Source organism: Stegostoma tigrinum, chromosome 39 (assembly GCF_030684315.1).
Source record: "Stegostoma tigrinum isolate sSteTig4 chromosome 39, sSteTig4.hap1, whole genome shotgun sequence".
NCBI lineage: Eukaryota > Metazoa > Chordata > Chondrichthyes > Orectolobiformes > Stegostomatidae > Stegostoma > Stegostoma tigrinum.
The window spans coordinates 4,201,536-4,214,927 of record NC_081392.1 but is presented as its reverse complement, the minus strand read 5'-3'; the positions used below and the strand labels follow the sequence as shown (position 1 = coordinate 4,214,927).

General features: G+C 47.3%; 2 protein-coding genes across 2 annotated transcripts in view; one reads left to right on the top strand and one right to left on the bottom strand.

Annotated features, from left to right (window-relative positions):
• LOC125447720 (spectrin beta chain, non-erythrocytic 4-like) overlaps nt 1–2,874 on the bottom strand; it is a 184,419-nt gene extending 181,545 nt beyond the window's left edge. The window contains exon 1 of the mRNA XM_059641028.1: nt 2,806–2,874. The gene's annotated coding sequence lies outside the window, so the exon portion shown is untranslated. The remainder of the gene's footprint in view (nt 1–2,805) is intronic.
• Nucleotides 1–13,392, top strand: part of LOC125447721 (nesprin-2) — a 62,105-nt gene that overhangs the window by 3,454 nt on the left and 45,259 nt on the right. The window lies entirely within an intron of this gene.

The following is a 13,392-nucleotide window of genomic DNA, read 5'->3' as shown; positions in this document are numbered from 1 at the left end:
TGAGCAGAAATGTCTTCACCCAAAAAGTGAGTATCCTGTGGAATTCTCTGCCATAGACAGCAGTTGAGGCCAAACTTTTAATATTTTCAAGAAGAATTTAAATATAGTTCCTAAGGTAAAGGGGATCAAAGGATATGGGAAAAAGCAGGAACAGGGGACTCAGCCACGATCATGTTGAATGGGGGAACAGGCTCAAAGGACCGAATGGCCGCCTCCTGCTATTATCTATACTTCCATTCTTTCTGTATCCACCCGTCAGAATGTTATGTTTCAGTAGGATTGCCCCTCATTTTTCCAGACCTCAATGGATACAGGCCCAGTTGGTGCAATCCTCCTCAAAGATAATTCCCTCTTCCTATTGGCTTACTAGCTTTGGTCTTCCTATGCCTGTGTACAAAGCCTGGGAATCCCATGGCTCTATTTCCAAACATACGTCCTGCAGCATTGCTGTGCCTGCCCCTTCTTTAATATTGCTATATCTGTGGGAGGCAATGGCCTAGCGGTGTTATCGCTTGACTGTTAATACAGAGACCAGATAATGTTCTGGGGACCCGGGTTTGAATCCCACCACAGCAGAGGGTAGAATTTGAATTCAATTTTTAAAAAATCTGGAATTAAGAATCTAATATGACCATGAATCCATTGTCAATTGTTGAAAAAACCCATCTGATTCACTAATGTCCTTTAGGGAAGGAAACTGCCATCCTTACCTGGTCTAGTTTACATGTTACTCTAGACTCTCAGTAGCATAGTTGACTCTTAACTGCCCTATAGGCAATTAGGGATGGGTGATAAACGCTGCCTGGCCAGCAACACCCTCATCCCATTAACGAATAAAACATAAATAACATTGTCTCTTGGGCTTCCTTCCACTTCACACCTCTCTGTAGTAAATCCCATCTGCCACATGCAGAAACTGTTTTTCTTGAGATGTGAGCACAGCATTTGTTGGCCCTCCCTAAATCACCCTAGAACAGAGTGGCTTGCCTGTTAAGAGGGCAGTTAAGGATCAGCCACATCACTGAGAAACAAACAATGCTCGAGCAACTTCACAGGCATCTGTGGAGAGAGGAACTGTTAAGGTTTCCATTCCTGTCTGACCCTTTTTCAGAACATTCCTGTGGATTTGCAGTCACATGGGCCAGACTGGCTAAGGATGGCAGATTTCCCTCCCTAAAGGGCATTAGTGAACCAGATAGGTTTTTTTACAGCAGTATTTCACCATGATTACTATGGTTGGGTTTCGGATTCAGATTATTTTATTTTAATTTAAATTCCACGAACTGTCGTGGTGGAGATTTGAACACTTGTGCCCAGAGCATTCGCCTCAGTCTGTGACACTTCTACGTTGCCATCATTCCCTGTCCCTGATAACAGGCATGGTTCCAGGAATAGGGTCATAGAGGTGTACAACATGGAAACAGGACCTTCAGCCCAACTTTCGCATGCCACCCAACTGAGAGACTTCAGGTACATGGGTAAGATTGCAGAGGAGAAGGTGGTATCTGAGCTCCTCAAAATTGCAGGTGGCCTGGACCCTGGGGATGCAGAGAAAATGAGGGTGCCAGTTTTCAGGTAAATGATGAAGATGCAAACAACAAAAACAGATATTGCTGGAAAAACTCTCAGGATGGCTACATCTGAGGAAAGAGCAGAGTTCATGTTTTTGGGTGTAGTGGTGAAACATTAACTCTGCTGCTCTCTCCACAAACACAGACCTCTTGACTTTTTTCAGCAATTTCAGTTTTTGTTTCTGACAACAGACACCCGGAGATCTTTGGCTCGTTTTTTGGACAAAAGCTGCAAACTTTGTTCACTTAGCATGTGTCTGGAATTCAATGGTCAATTTAGTCTCTTTCTTCAGTAAAGAACCAGGTAGCTGTGCAGAGAGATGGTGTGCAGGGCTATTGGAGGGGGTCCAGGGGCTGGGGAGCGTGGACTGGCCAAGTTGCTCGGACAAAGAGCCAGCAAACGCACAATGGGCAGAATGGCCTCTTTCTGCACTGTTGCTAGCCGATGCCCTGTTTCTCCTGAAGTCTGTTGCTATTGTCCTTGCTGTTTGCCAGGTTGTAGAATTTTTTTGTTGTTGCTTGCAAATTTGGGAGTGAAACACACAGGTGTACTATACAGCAGGCCAGTTCCCTCATACACACCCACCTCCAAAAAGGCAGGGCCACTGTTGAAGCACGGTGGGACTGTTTGAACAGCTCACGAAGGCGCTGATCGCTCACACTGACAGCAGACCTCAGGCCTGCCAGTCTCTGTAAAGTGCAGTGCCCACAAACCTCCATAGACCAGCTGAGGCCTAACCAGGGACATCTAAAGGGTCAACACAACTTGCCTGCTTTTATACTCCTGCTGGCCCCTCTCTCCTTCACCCACCTCCTTCCAGCCAACCCAACGCCCCCCCCCCCCAAAAAAATCAATCAAACGTTTTAAAACCTTGCCTGCAGACACTGTGGAAATCTGACTTCTCTCCGAATGCAGCAGCGAGACTGGAGTTTTTTTTTACAACGTGGGGGGCGAGGATTTACCGAGGGCTGAATGGGGGGAGGCAAAGGTGGGGATGAATATTGGGGCGGATTCAGGCTGGAGGGGCTGAATGGCCCCAGCGTTCATTCAAACGAAATGATTTTTTTTGTTTGGTTGTTACTGAAATGTACAGCCTGGAGAAGGAGGGGGGGGGGGTTGAGGGTGGGGTAGTGTTGCTGCTGCTTCTTATTGCAGGAGCTGGGATTAGCACTGACCGGGAAGGGGGGGGGGGTGGAAAAAGGCTGAATTCGAGCTGCTTTTGCGGTGACTCACCCGGGCACAGGGACTCCCGGAGGCTGCAGTCTGCGCGATGTAGCAAGACGGGAGGCTGAGGGATACAGGCAGAAGGGAAAACGGGGTGGGAGGCCAGGCAGCCAGGGACACGCCTCCGAGCAGCATCAGCAGCACACTCCCAGCATCGGACTGAAACGGGGAGGGAATCGCACAGTGCAATCGGCGAGCACCTGCATTGACGTAGCGCCTGGCACCACCTTATGCCCGCCCTTGCCCCGCAACTCCTTCTCCCGGAGTTTTGGGAGTAGATCTCCCCCGGGATACGGGCCAGAAATCACACCACACCAGGTTATAGTCCAACAGGTTCATTTGAAAACACACAAGCTTTTTGAGGCTCCAAAAGCTTCTGTTTCTGTTGGACGACAACCTGGTGTGGTGTGATTTCTGACCTGGCCCACCCCAGTCCAACACCAGCACCTCGACATCATTGAGACACCCAGCCTGGAAACAGGCCCTTGGTCTCACCCGTCCATTTGCACCAAGATTTCTTAAATTGCACCAGTCCTGTTTGCCAGCATTTGGCCCGTGTCCTTCTAACCCCTTCCTATTCATGCCCCCATCTTTTTAAATGTAATTCCATCCACCTCCACCACTTCCTCTCACAGCTCTCCCACCCTCTGTGTGGAAAATGTTGTCCCTCATGTCTTTTTTACTCTTTCCCCTCTCCCTTAAACCTATGCCCCTCTAGTTTTGGACTCCCCTGCCCTGGGGAGAAAGACCTTGTCTATTCACCCTATCCATGCCTCTCCTGATTTTATAAACCTTTATAAGGTCACCCCCTCAGCCTCTGATGTTCCAGGGAAAATAGCCCCACCCTATTTATCCTCTCCCTATAGCTCAAACTCTCCTACCCTGGCAACATCCTCGTAAATCTTTTCTGAACCCTTTCGAGTTTCACAACATCCTTCCTATGACAGGGAGACCAGAACTGAACACAGTATTCCAAAAGTGGCCCTATATAATGTCCTGTATAGCCACAGCATGACCTCCCAACTCTTGTACTCAATGCACTGACCAACAAATGCCACCTTCACTACCGTGTCTACCTGCGACTCCACTTTCAAGGGACTATGAACCTGTGCCCTAAGGTCACTTTGTTCAGCAACACAGAAAATAGGAGCAGGAGTCGGCCATTCGGCCCTTCCAGCCTGCTGCACCGTTCCGTGCAATCCTGGCTAATCATCCAACTCTGTTCCTGCTTTCTGTCCCTTACACTGATCTCTGTCGCCTTACTGTCCATCTTGAAAGCATTCAATATTTTGGATTCATTCACTTTCTGTGATAGAGAATTCCATAGGCTCCCCACTCTCTGGGTGAAGACATGCCTCTTATCTCAATCTTATGATGGTTGCAACAATTTGATATGATAGTTTTACACAACCCCTTTGGATGCCCCGGAAGAAAGGAAAAACACAATTAAATCTGTGAAGGACACACACTGGTCTGACATGCTTTGTCTCCCTCTGCACAGTGTCCCCCATACATACTATTTCCTACATTTTCACTATATACATTCTCAAGTGTTAGTAATTTTCTAACCTTTGCCTCTCAGCAACATTACAACACACCTCTGGAGCAGGTAGGGTTTGAACCTGAGTCTCCTGGCTCAGAGGTAGGGACACTACTGCACCACAGGCTTATTGGCGATAGGTGAAGGCAGCTCACCGGCACTATCTCAAATGGGGACGCATAATAAATTTCCCAGCCTAGCTGGCAACCTCCAAATCCTGTAAACGTCCATTCCCTTGCCATCGCTGGGTCCAAATCCTGGAATCCCTTCCTGATAGGCAGTGCAGGGTCCGTACCCCTGCTGCCCACGCTACCCTCAATGTCTGCAGTAGTTCAATAAGGTGTTTGGCAAAGGGCAGTCGATGCAATGTGAATGAATTTTTCAAAGGGAAGTGTGGAACCAAAATGCTGCTGGAAATCTGCAATAAAATCATGAAAGAATCACAGATGTGTTTCAACAGAGAAGGTGGCCATTCAGCCCATTGTGTCTGCATTATCTCTTCAAATGAGCATCATTACTTAGTACCAATTTTCTCCTTTTAGCCTCATATCCTTCTGCAATGTTTCCATTTAAATATACATCAAATGCCCCTCTGTGTGGAGCGACTGCAGACTGTGGGAGTTTCTTTTAACCTTTTATTTCTTTATTTTCTGAATGTATCCTATGAAGAACTGTAATGTAGAACATTTAGCTTTTTTATTTCTTTATTTTTCTACCAAATCTATTTTGCGCCTAAGATTTGCAACCAGGTACTTTGTACCTAAGATTGTGCCTTATGTGGTGAAGTTGTACACTTTTCACTGGACCCTTGTGCTTGAGTACATGTGACAATAAAACCTAATTATAAATTCTGAATCCCTAAATTGAACCTGCCTCCACCGTATTTCCAGGCAGTGCGTTTCAAACCCACAAAGTCTGGAAGAGCCCCACAGTCTGGCAGCTCAATGGAAAGAGAGAGAAAAACAGTTAATATTTCTAATTGAAGACCCTTCATAAGAACCATGGTGAACCATTTGGAGTGTGGGAATTCTCTCAGCCAGTTGACACACTCCTGCCAATGGTAATCTGATGTTTGGTGTTGGTTGACCAGGTCATCATGGTGAATTTACCCTTACACCTTCAACCTCTGCCCCCACCCTCAGCTTGGTGTTAGTGTCACTTGTGCTGTCACACCCATGAGACTGGTGAGGTCTCCAGTTTAAAATCTTGGTGAAAGGCAGCATGTCCGAACAGCAAGAGTTTACATTGTGTCAGCCTGGACTCTGGGGCCCAAGCTCCCAAAGTGAGACTTGAACCCAGAGCCTTCTCAGTGAGAATAAGGAGCGTTACCCACTGCGCAGTGTCTGAGTGTCTATCAGAAAACTCCAAAGCTGGACCTGAGAGGTAACTTTTTCACACAGAGGGTGGTGTGTGTATGGAATGAGCTGCCAGAGGAAGTGGTGGAGGTTGGTACAATTATATTTAAGAAGCATCTGGGTGAGTACGTGAATAGGAAGGGTTCAGAGGGATATGGGCCAAATGTGACTAGATTAATTTACAATAGCTAGCGAGGGCATGTTAGACTGGTATGAAAATGGCACCGAGGGCATTTGATGGCCAGACTGAAGTGGCGGAGGGGGTATTGGTGCATATCTACAGACGGTGGACTTTCTTGGTGACTGACCGTGGCTGGGATTGTGTGTGAACAGTTGGCCCTCACTGGTATGTAAGGTGCGTAAACCATGGGCACGCTGCAACATTGGCCGTCTCTGTGTGTGTGAGACACTGTCGCTGCCGGGGATCTTCCTTACACTGATGCTTTCCCCACGTGCGTACAGCTGTACAGGAGCTAACATTGAAGGTGGGAGGGTTAAGGTGACAGAATGACCCCTATGTCACACACGCACATTGCTACACCTGCTTCCACACGCTGGATTTGGTGCTCAGCACGCACTCACAGCCTGGTTAATGGCCAAGGAGTGATGGCCCACTGGGTCCTACACAGAGACACCACCCACATGAGCAGTGTTTATGAAGCATTTCTGACCCATGCAGTGTTGTCAACCGTGTCCCCCCTCTTGCTGTGCCACCCTGAGATGCCCTGTCCTGCATTCCAGTGCATGGTGCCTGTTTGGCAGTGCAGCTGACTGGCCCTAGAGGTCTGGAAGGCCTGCCCTGTATGGGTGAGCTATGCCAAGCTGCCTGTCCAGCAGTGAGTTAACCTTCCTCGGCCTGGGATTCCAAGGTTTGGAGGGAGCCATGCTGAGAGGCCTGGCACCTCCAGAGTGTCGTCTGTCTTCTGGCACTGCCCTGTCTCTTAGTGAGAAAGGAGGAGGTGGTGCCTGATCAGGGGTCAATGTCCTCACTGCAGCCCCCTGTTGTGACTTCCTGTGGCAGGGGCTGTGCAGAGTCTCCAGCATCTCCTAACACACAGGGCTGGACCCCCCAACCCTGGTTTTGATGACCTACTCTCCAAACCACTTTGGCCTGGAGCCCATCCTCCATTGTGAACAAGCATGTCAACAGCGCAGGGAAGCTTGCCAATCTGTCTGAGAAGTGCCAATGTAGTAGAGTTTGTAAACATTAGAATAGTGACTTCATTCCTCATTCCAACTCCTTCCACTCATGCAACATGAAGGAAACTGTCACAGGTCCATACTTACAGGGTGGTTCACTGTAAGGTGATGTTGCCCCTTCTGGTTCTTTGAATCTCCCCCATGTCAGTCTGCTGTACCAGTCTGCCCCACTGAGAGGTGCTCCATTAGAATGTACTTTCCCTTCCACAGCAACATTCACGATATGAGATCCTACCAACTACACAAGATACTGTTGTGGTTCAACTTGCCAAACCACCAGGACACTTAGGTATGGGTTATATTGCTGCCTGCTGTGTACACTTGAATTAACAGTTGTAAAGATGAGTGGCAACGTGGCTCAGTGGTTAGTAGAGCTGCCTCACAGAGCCAGGGAGCCAGGTTTGATTCAACCTTAAGGCAACTGTGTGGAGTCTGCACGTTCTCCCAGTGTCTGCCTGGGTTAACTCTAGCTGCTTCGGTTTCCTCCCACAGTCCAAAGATGTGGAAGTTAGGAGGAATGGCCATGCTAAATTGCCCGTAGTGTTCAGGGATGTGTAGGTTAGGTGGGTTCGCCCTGGTAAATGTGGGGTTACAGGGATAAGATGGGTCTGAATGGGATGCTCTTTGAAGGGTTGGTGCACACTCAATGGGCTGAATGGCCTCTAACTGCACTGTAGGGATTCTGATCCTTCAGTGAACATTCTGAGGTTGATGTCTGGCAAAACCCCACAAATTCTCATCCCTTTCCCACCTCCAATTTCAAATCTGACTGATTTACTGCCGTGGATAAAAACTGGATGTCCCTCATTTCCCCCCCCACATTTAACAACAGGCACTGCTCGTGTCCACCCAAAGGCCTCCCCTTATCTTGCTGCTTGTTCTGTCTGAGTTGTGTCCTTGTTTCTGTCTCTCACTTGCAGGCGCTAGCTCTTTTCAATCCTGCCTAAAGTATACCTGCTAATCTCCTGTTCTTCTTCCATTTATTTTACTAAAACATTTTTGAAGTGAAACTGTAGAACATTACAGCACAGTACAGGCCCTTTGGCCCTCGATGTTGCGCCGACCAGTCTGAAGCCCATCTAACCTACGCTATTCCATTATCATCCATATGTTTATCCAATGACCATTTAAATGCCCTTAAAATTGACGAGTCTATCACTGTTGCAGGCAGGGCATTCCACGCCCTTACTCTCTGAGTAAAGAACCTACCTCTGACATCTGTGCTACATCTATCACCCCTCAATTTAAAGCCATGTCCCCCCGTGCTATCCATCTCCCCTCCTGCTAGCCATCACCATACGAGGAAAAGGTTCTCACTGTCCACCCTATCTAATCCTCTGATCATCTTGTATGTCTCTATTAAGTCGCCTCTTAACCTTCTTCTCTCTAACGAAAACAGCCTCGAGTCCCTCAGCCTTTCCTCATAAGACCTTCCCTCCATACCAGGCAACATCCTGGTAAATCTCCTCTGCACCCTTTCCAATGCTTCCACATTCTTCTGATAATGCGGCGACCAGAACTGTACGTAATACTCCAAGTGTGGCCACACCAGAGTTTTGTACAGCTGCAACATGACCTCATGGCTCTGAAACTCAATCCCTCTCCCAATAAAACCTAACACACCATACACCTTCTTAACAACCCTATCAACCTGGGTGGCAACTTTCAGGGATCTATGTACATGGACACCGCGATCTCTCTGCTCATCCACACTACCAAGAATCTTACCATTAGCCCAGTACTCTGTATTCCTGTTACTCCTTCCAAAGTGAATCACCTCACACTTTTCTGCATTAAACTCCATTTGCCACCTCTCAGCCCAGCTCTGCAGCTTATCTATGTCCCTCTGTAACCTGCAACATCCTTTGGCACTATCCATAACTCCACCGACTTTAGTGTCATCCGTAAATTTACTAACTCATCCTTCTACACTCCCATCTAGGTCATTTATAAAAATGACAAACAGCAGTGGCCCCAAAATAGATCCTTGTGGTACACCACTAGTAACTGAACTCCAGGATGAACATTTCCCATCAACCACCACCCTCTGCCTTCTAACAGCTAGCCAATTTCTGATCCAAACTGCTAAATCACTCTCAATCCCATGCCTCCATATTTTGTGCAATAGCCTACCATGGGGAACCTTATCAAATGCTTTACTGAAATCCATATACACCACATCAATGGCTTTACCCTCATCCACCTGTTTGGTCACTTCTTAAAGAACTCAATAAGGTTTGTGAGGCACGACCTACCCTTCACAAAACCGTGTTGACTATCCCGAATCAAATTATTCCTTTCTGGATTATTATAAATCCTATCTCTTATAATCCTTTCCAACACTTTACCCACAACCAAAGTAAGGCTCACTGGTCTATAATTACCAGGGTTGTCTCTACTCCCCTTCTTGAACAAGGGGACAACATTTGCTATCCTCCAGTCTTCTGGCACTATTCCTGTAGACAATGATGACATAAAGATCAAAGCCAAAGGCTCTGCAATCTCATCCCTAGCTTCCCAGAGAATCCTAGGATAAATCCCACCCGGCCCAGGGGACTTGTCTATTTTTTATACTTCCCAGAATTGTTAACGCCTCCTCCTTATGAACCCCAATCCCATCTAGTCTAATAGCCTGTATCTCAGTATTCTCCTCAACAACATTGTCTTTTTCCTGTGTGAATACTGACGAAAAATATTCATTTACCGCTTCTCCTATCTCTTCTGACTCCACGCACAACTTCCCACTACTGTCGTTGACTGAGCCTAGGCTTACTCTCGTCATTCTTTTATTCCTGGCATACCTATGGAAAGCTTTAGGATTTTCCTTGATCCTACCTGCCAAAGACTTCTCATGGCTCTTCTTAACTCTCCCTTTAGGTCCTTCGTGGCTAACTTGTAACTCTCCAGCGCCCTAACTGAGCCTTCACGCCTCATCTTTACATAAGCCTCCTTCTTCCTCTTGACAAAGAATCAACTTGTTTAGTAAACCACGGTTCCCTCAATCGACCATTTCCTCCCTGCCTGACAGGTACATACTTATCAAGGACACGCAGTAGCTGTTCCTTGAACAAGCTCCACATTTCAATTGTGCCCAGTCCCTGCAATTTCCTTCCCCATCCTATGCATCCTAAATCTTGCCCAACCGCCTCATAATTGCCTTTCACCCAGCTATAACTCTTGCCGTGCGGTATATATCTATCTCTTTCTATCGCTAAATTAAACGTAACCGAATTGCGGTCACTATCAGTGAAGTGCTCACCTACCTCCAATTCTAACAGCTGGCCTGCGTCATTACCCAGTACCAAATCCAATGTGGCCTCGCCTCTTGATGGCCTATCTACGTACTGTGTCAGGAAACCCTCCTGCACACAGTGGACAAAAACTGAAACATCTAAAGTACTCAAACCATAGCATCTCCAGTCAATATTTATAAAGTTAATGTCCCCCATAACAACTACCCTGTTACTTTCGCTCCTGTCCAGAATCATCTTTGCTATCCTTTTCTCTACATCTCTGGAACTTTTCGGAGGCCTTTAGAAAACTCCCAACAGGGTGACCTCTTCTTTCCCGTTTCTAACCTCAGCCCATACTCCCTCAGGAGACCAGTCCTCATCAAACATCCTTTCTGTCCTCAGTAATACTGTCCTTGACTAAGAGTGCCACACCTCCATCTCTTTTACCACCTTCCCTGATCTTACTGAAACATCTAAACCCCGGAACCTGTAACAACCATTCCTGTCCATGCTCTATCCATGTCTCCAAAATGGCCACAACATCGAAGTCCCAGGTACCGACCCATGCTGCAAGTTCACCCACCTTATTCCGGACGCTCCTGGCGTTGAAGTGGACTCACTTCAAACCACCTTCTTCCTGCCAGTACACTCCTGCAACCTTGAAAGCTTATTCCTGACCTCACTACTCTCAACCTCCTGTTCACTGGAGCTACAAATCAGGTTCCCACCCTCCTGAATTAGTTTAAACCCTCCCGAAGAGCATTTGCAAATCCCCCCCCCCCCCCGGATATTGGTGCCCCTCTGGTTCAGGTGTGGACCATCCCGTTTGTAGAGACTCCACCTACTCCAGAGTGAGCCCCAATTATAGGGGTATCTGAATCCCTCCCTCCTGCAGCCATTTGTTCAACTGCTCTCTCTCCCTAATTCTTGCCTCGCTAGCATGTGACACGGGTAACAACCCAGAGATAACAACTCTGCTTGTTCTAGCTCTAAGCTTCCACCCTAGCTCCTTGAATCTCTACCCTACATCCCCATGCCTTTTCCTGCCTATGTGGACCACGACTTGGGGCTGCTCCCTCTTCCCCTTAAGGATCCCGAAAACACTATCTGAGACATCATGGACCCTGGCACCTGGGAGGCAATACACCAACCACGAGTCTCTCTTGTTCCCACAGAATCTCCTATCCGTCCCCCTAACTATGGAGTTCCCAAAGACTAATGCTCTCCTCCTTCTCTTCTGGGCAACAGGGACAGACTCTGTGCCAGAGACCTGTACCCCATGGCTTACCCCTGGTAAGTCGTCCCCCCCAACTGTATCCAAAACAGTATACTTGTTATTGAGGGGAATGGCCACAGGGGATCCCTGCACTGTCTGCCTGTTCCCCTTTCTGTCCCTGACTGTAACCCATCTACCTATATTTCATCCTTTTGAGCTTTTACTTATTCAGCAACAATCCCAGAATGCTTACTGTGTGCCTGGCAAAACCAGTTTCCTAAAATTCATTGCCAGGGTCTTTTTTTTTGCTCAAGAATCCAGGCTGGCACCCCCAGTGGTGGATTGAGGGACTGCTGCTCTGTTGGAGGTTCCATCTTTTGGAGGGAGTTTTAACCGGGGCATCATTGGGGCGGTACAGTGCCTCAGTGGTTAGCACTGCAACGTCACAGCACCAGGGACCCGGGTTCGATTCCAGCCTCAGGCGACTGTCTGTGTGGAGTTTGCACATTCTCCTTGTGTCTGCGTGGGTTTCCTCCGGTTCCCTCCCACAGTCCAAAGATGTGCAGGTTAGCGGATTGGCTGTGCTAAATTGTCCGTAGTGTTCAGGGGTGTGTGGGTTATGGGGGAATGGGTCTGGGTGGGATGTTTCAAGGGGCGGTGTGGTCTTGTTGGGCCGAAGGGCCTGTTTCCACACTGTAGGGAATCTAATCTAATCATCTGGCCCCTCGTAACATAGAAGATCCTGTGGGATTATTTCTAAAAGATCCAGAAATTTTGACCATGGCCTAGCCAATGATAACCAGCACTACAGATTACATTATCCCAATGCTGTGAGTTGGCTTTTGAGGAGAAGATGTTGAGTAGACTGGGAATATACACACTGGAATTTAGAAAAATGAGGGGAGGAATCATTTCGAAACATATAAAATTATGAAGGGAATGGATAAGAAAGAGCCAGGGAGGCTGTTTCCACTGGCGGGTAAAACTAGAACTGGGAGATCTAGAAAATAAGGGGGAGCAGCTTTAGGACCAAGTTGAGGAGGAATGTCTTCACCCAAAGGGTTCAGAATCTGTGGAATATCCTGCCCAGTGAATCAGTTCAGGCTTCCTCATTGAATGTTTTTAAGACAAGGATGGATGGATAGATTTTTGAACAGTAAAGGAATTAAGGGTCATGGTGAGCAGGTGGGTAAGTGGAACTGAGTCCAAGAAAAGATCAGCCATGATCTTATTGAATGGCAGGGCAGGCTTGCGGGGCCGAATGTCCTACTCCTGCTCCTACTACTTCTGTTGTTATGAGAGCTTTCTGTGCCTAAAGTGATTATATTACAGACAGTGACTAACTTTAAACAGTTTTTCATTGCTTGTAGAGCACCGTGGGGACATCCAAAGGGTTGTGAATTGTGCTATACAAATGTAAGATCTTTATTTCCATTAGTTGATGGATAGGCCCTACTCCCACAAGCCTCTCTTTTTCACCCCATAGCCCACGTGAGAATCCATTGTGTAATGGGGAAGGTGACGAGCAGTGGAAGTATTAGAGCTCAGGATTGACTGCAAATTAGAACAGTATGGATGGGAATAAACTAACAGGAATGACTGTTAATGAGAACATTGGATAGTCACGCAACAATGAAGAGTTTGGGTATTGCTGGAAAAGGAAACATTGTCAGGCCTTTTGATCTTGCACTCGTCAGGACAGAATTGCAAGAATGCCAAATCTCTAAGGGGATAACAATTTATACTGCATGAGGAAAGCTGACTGGCCATCACGTTAACTAGAAGATGGTTCTCTCTCGTAGCCTCAAGGCAGGGGTGAGTTTGTGACCGGTATCTAATTATTCACTGAGTTTAAATAGAAAGGGGGGGTTTAGCCCTCCAACATCTGCACATCTCTCATGGCCCTACCATAGCATGAGCTCTTTGAACAAGGTTCTGATCGCTTAAATGCACCGTCACCTCGTGGTCTTGTCAGATTTTGTTTTACCAGATGACTATGTTTATCACACGAGAGGTGCTCCAGAAATAAAAATTGCTGAGGTACTCGGTCCC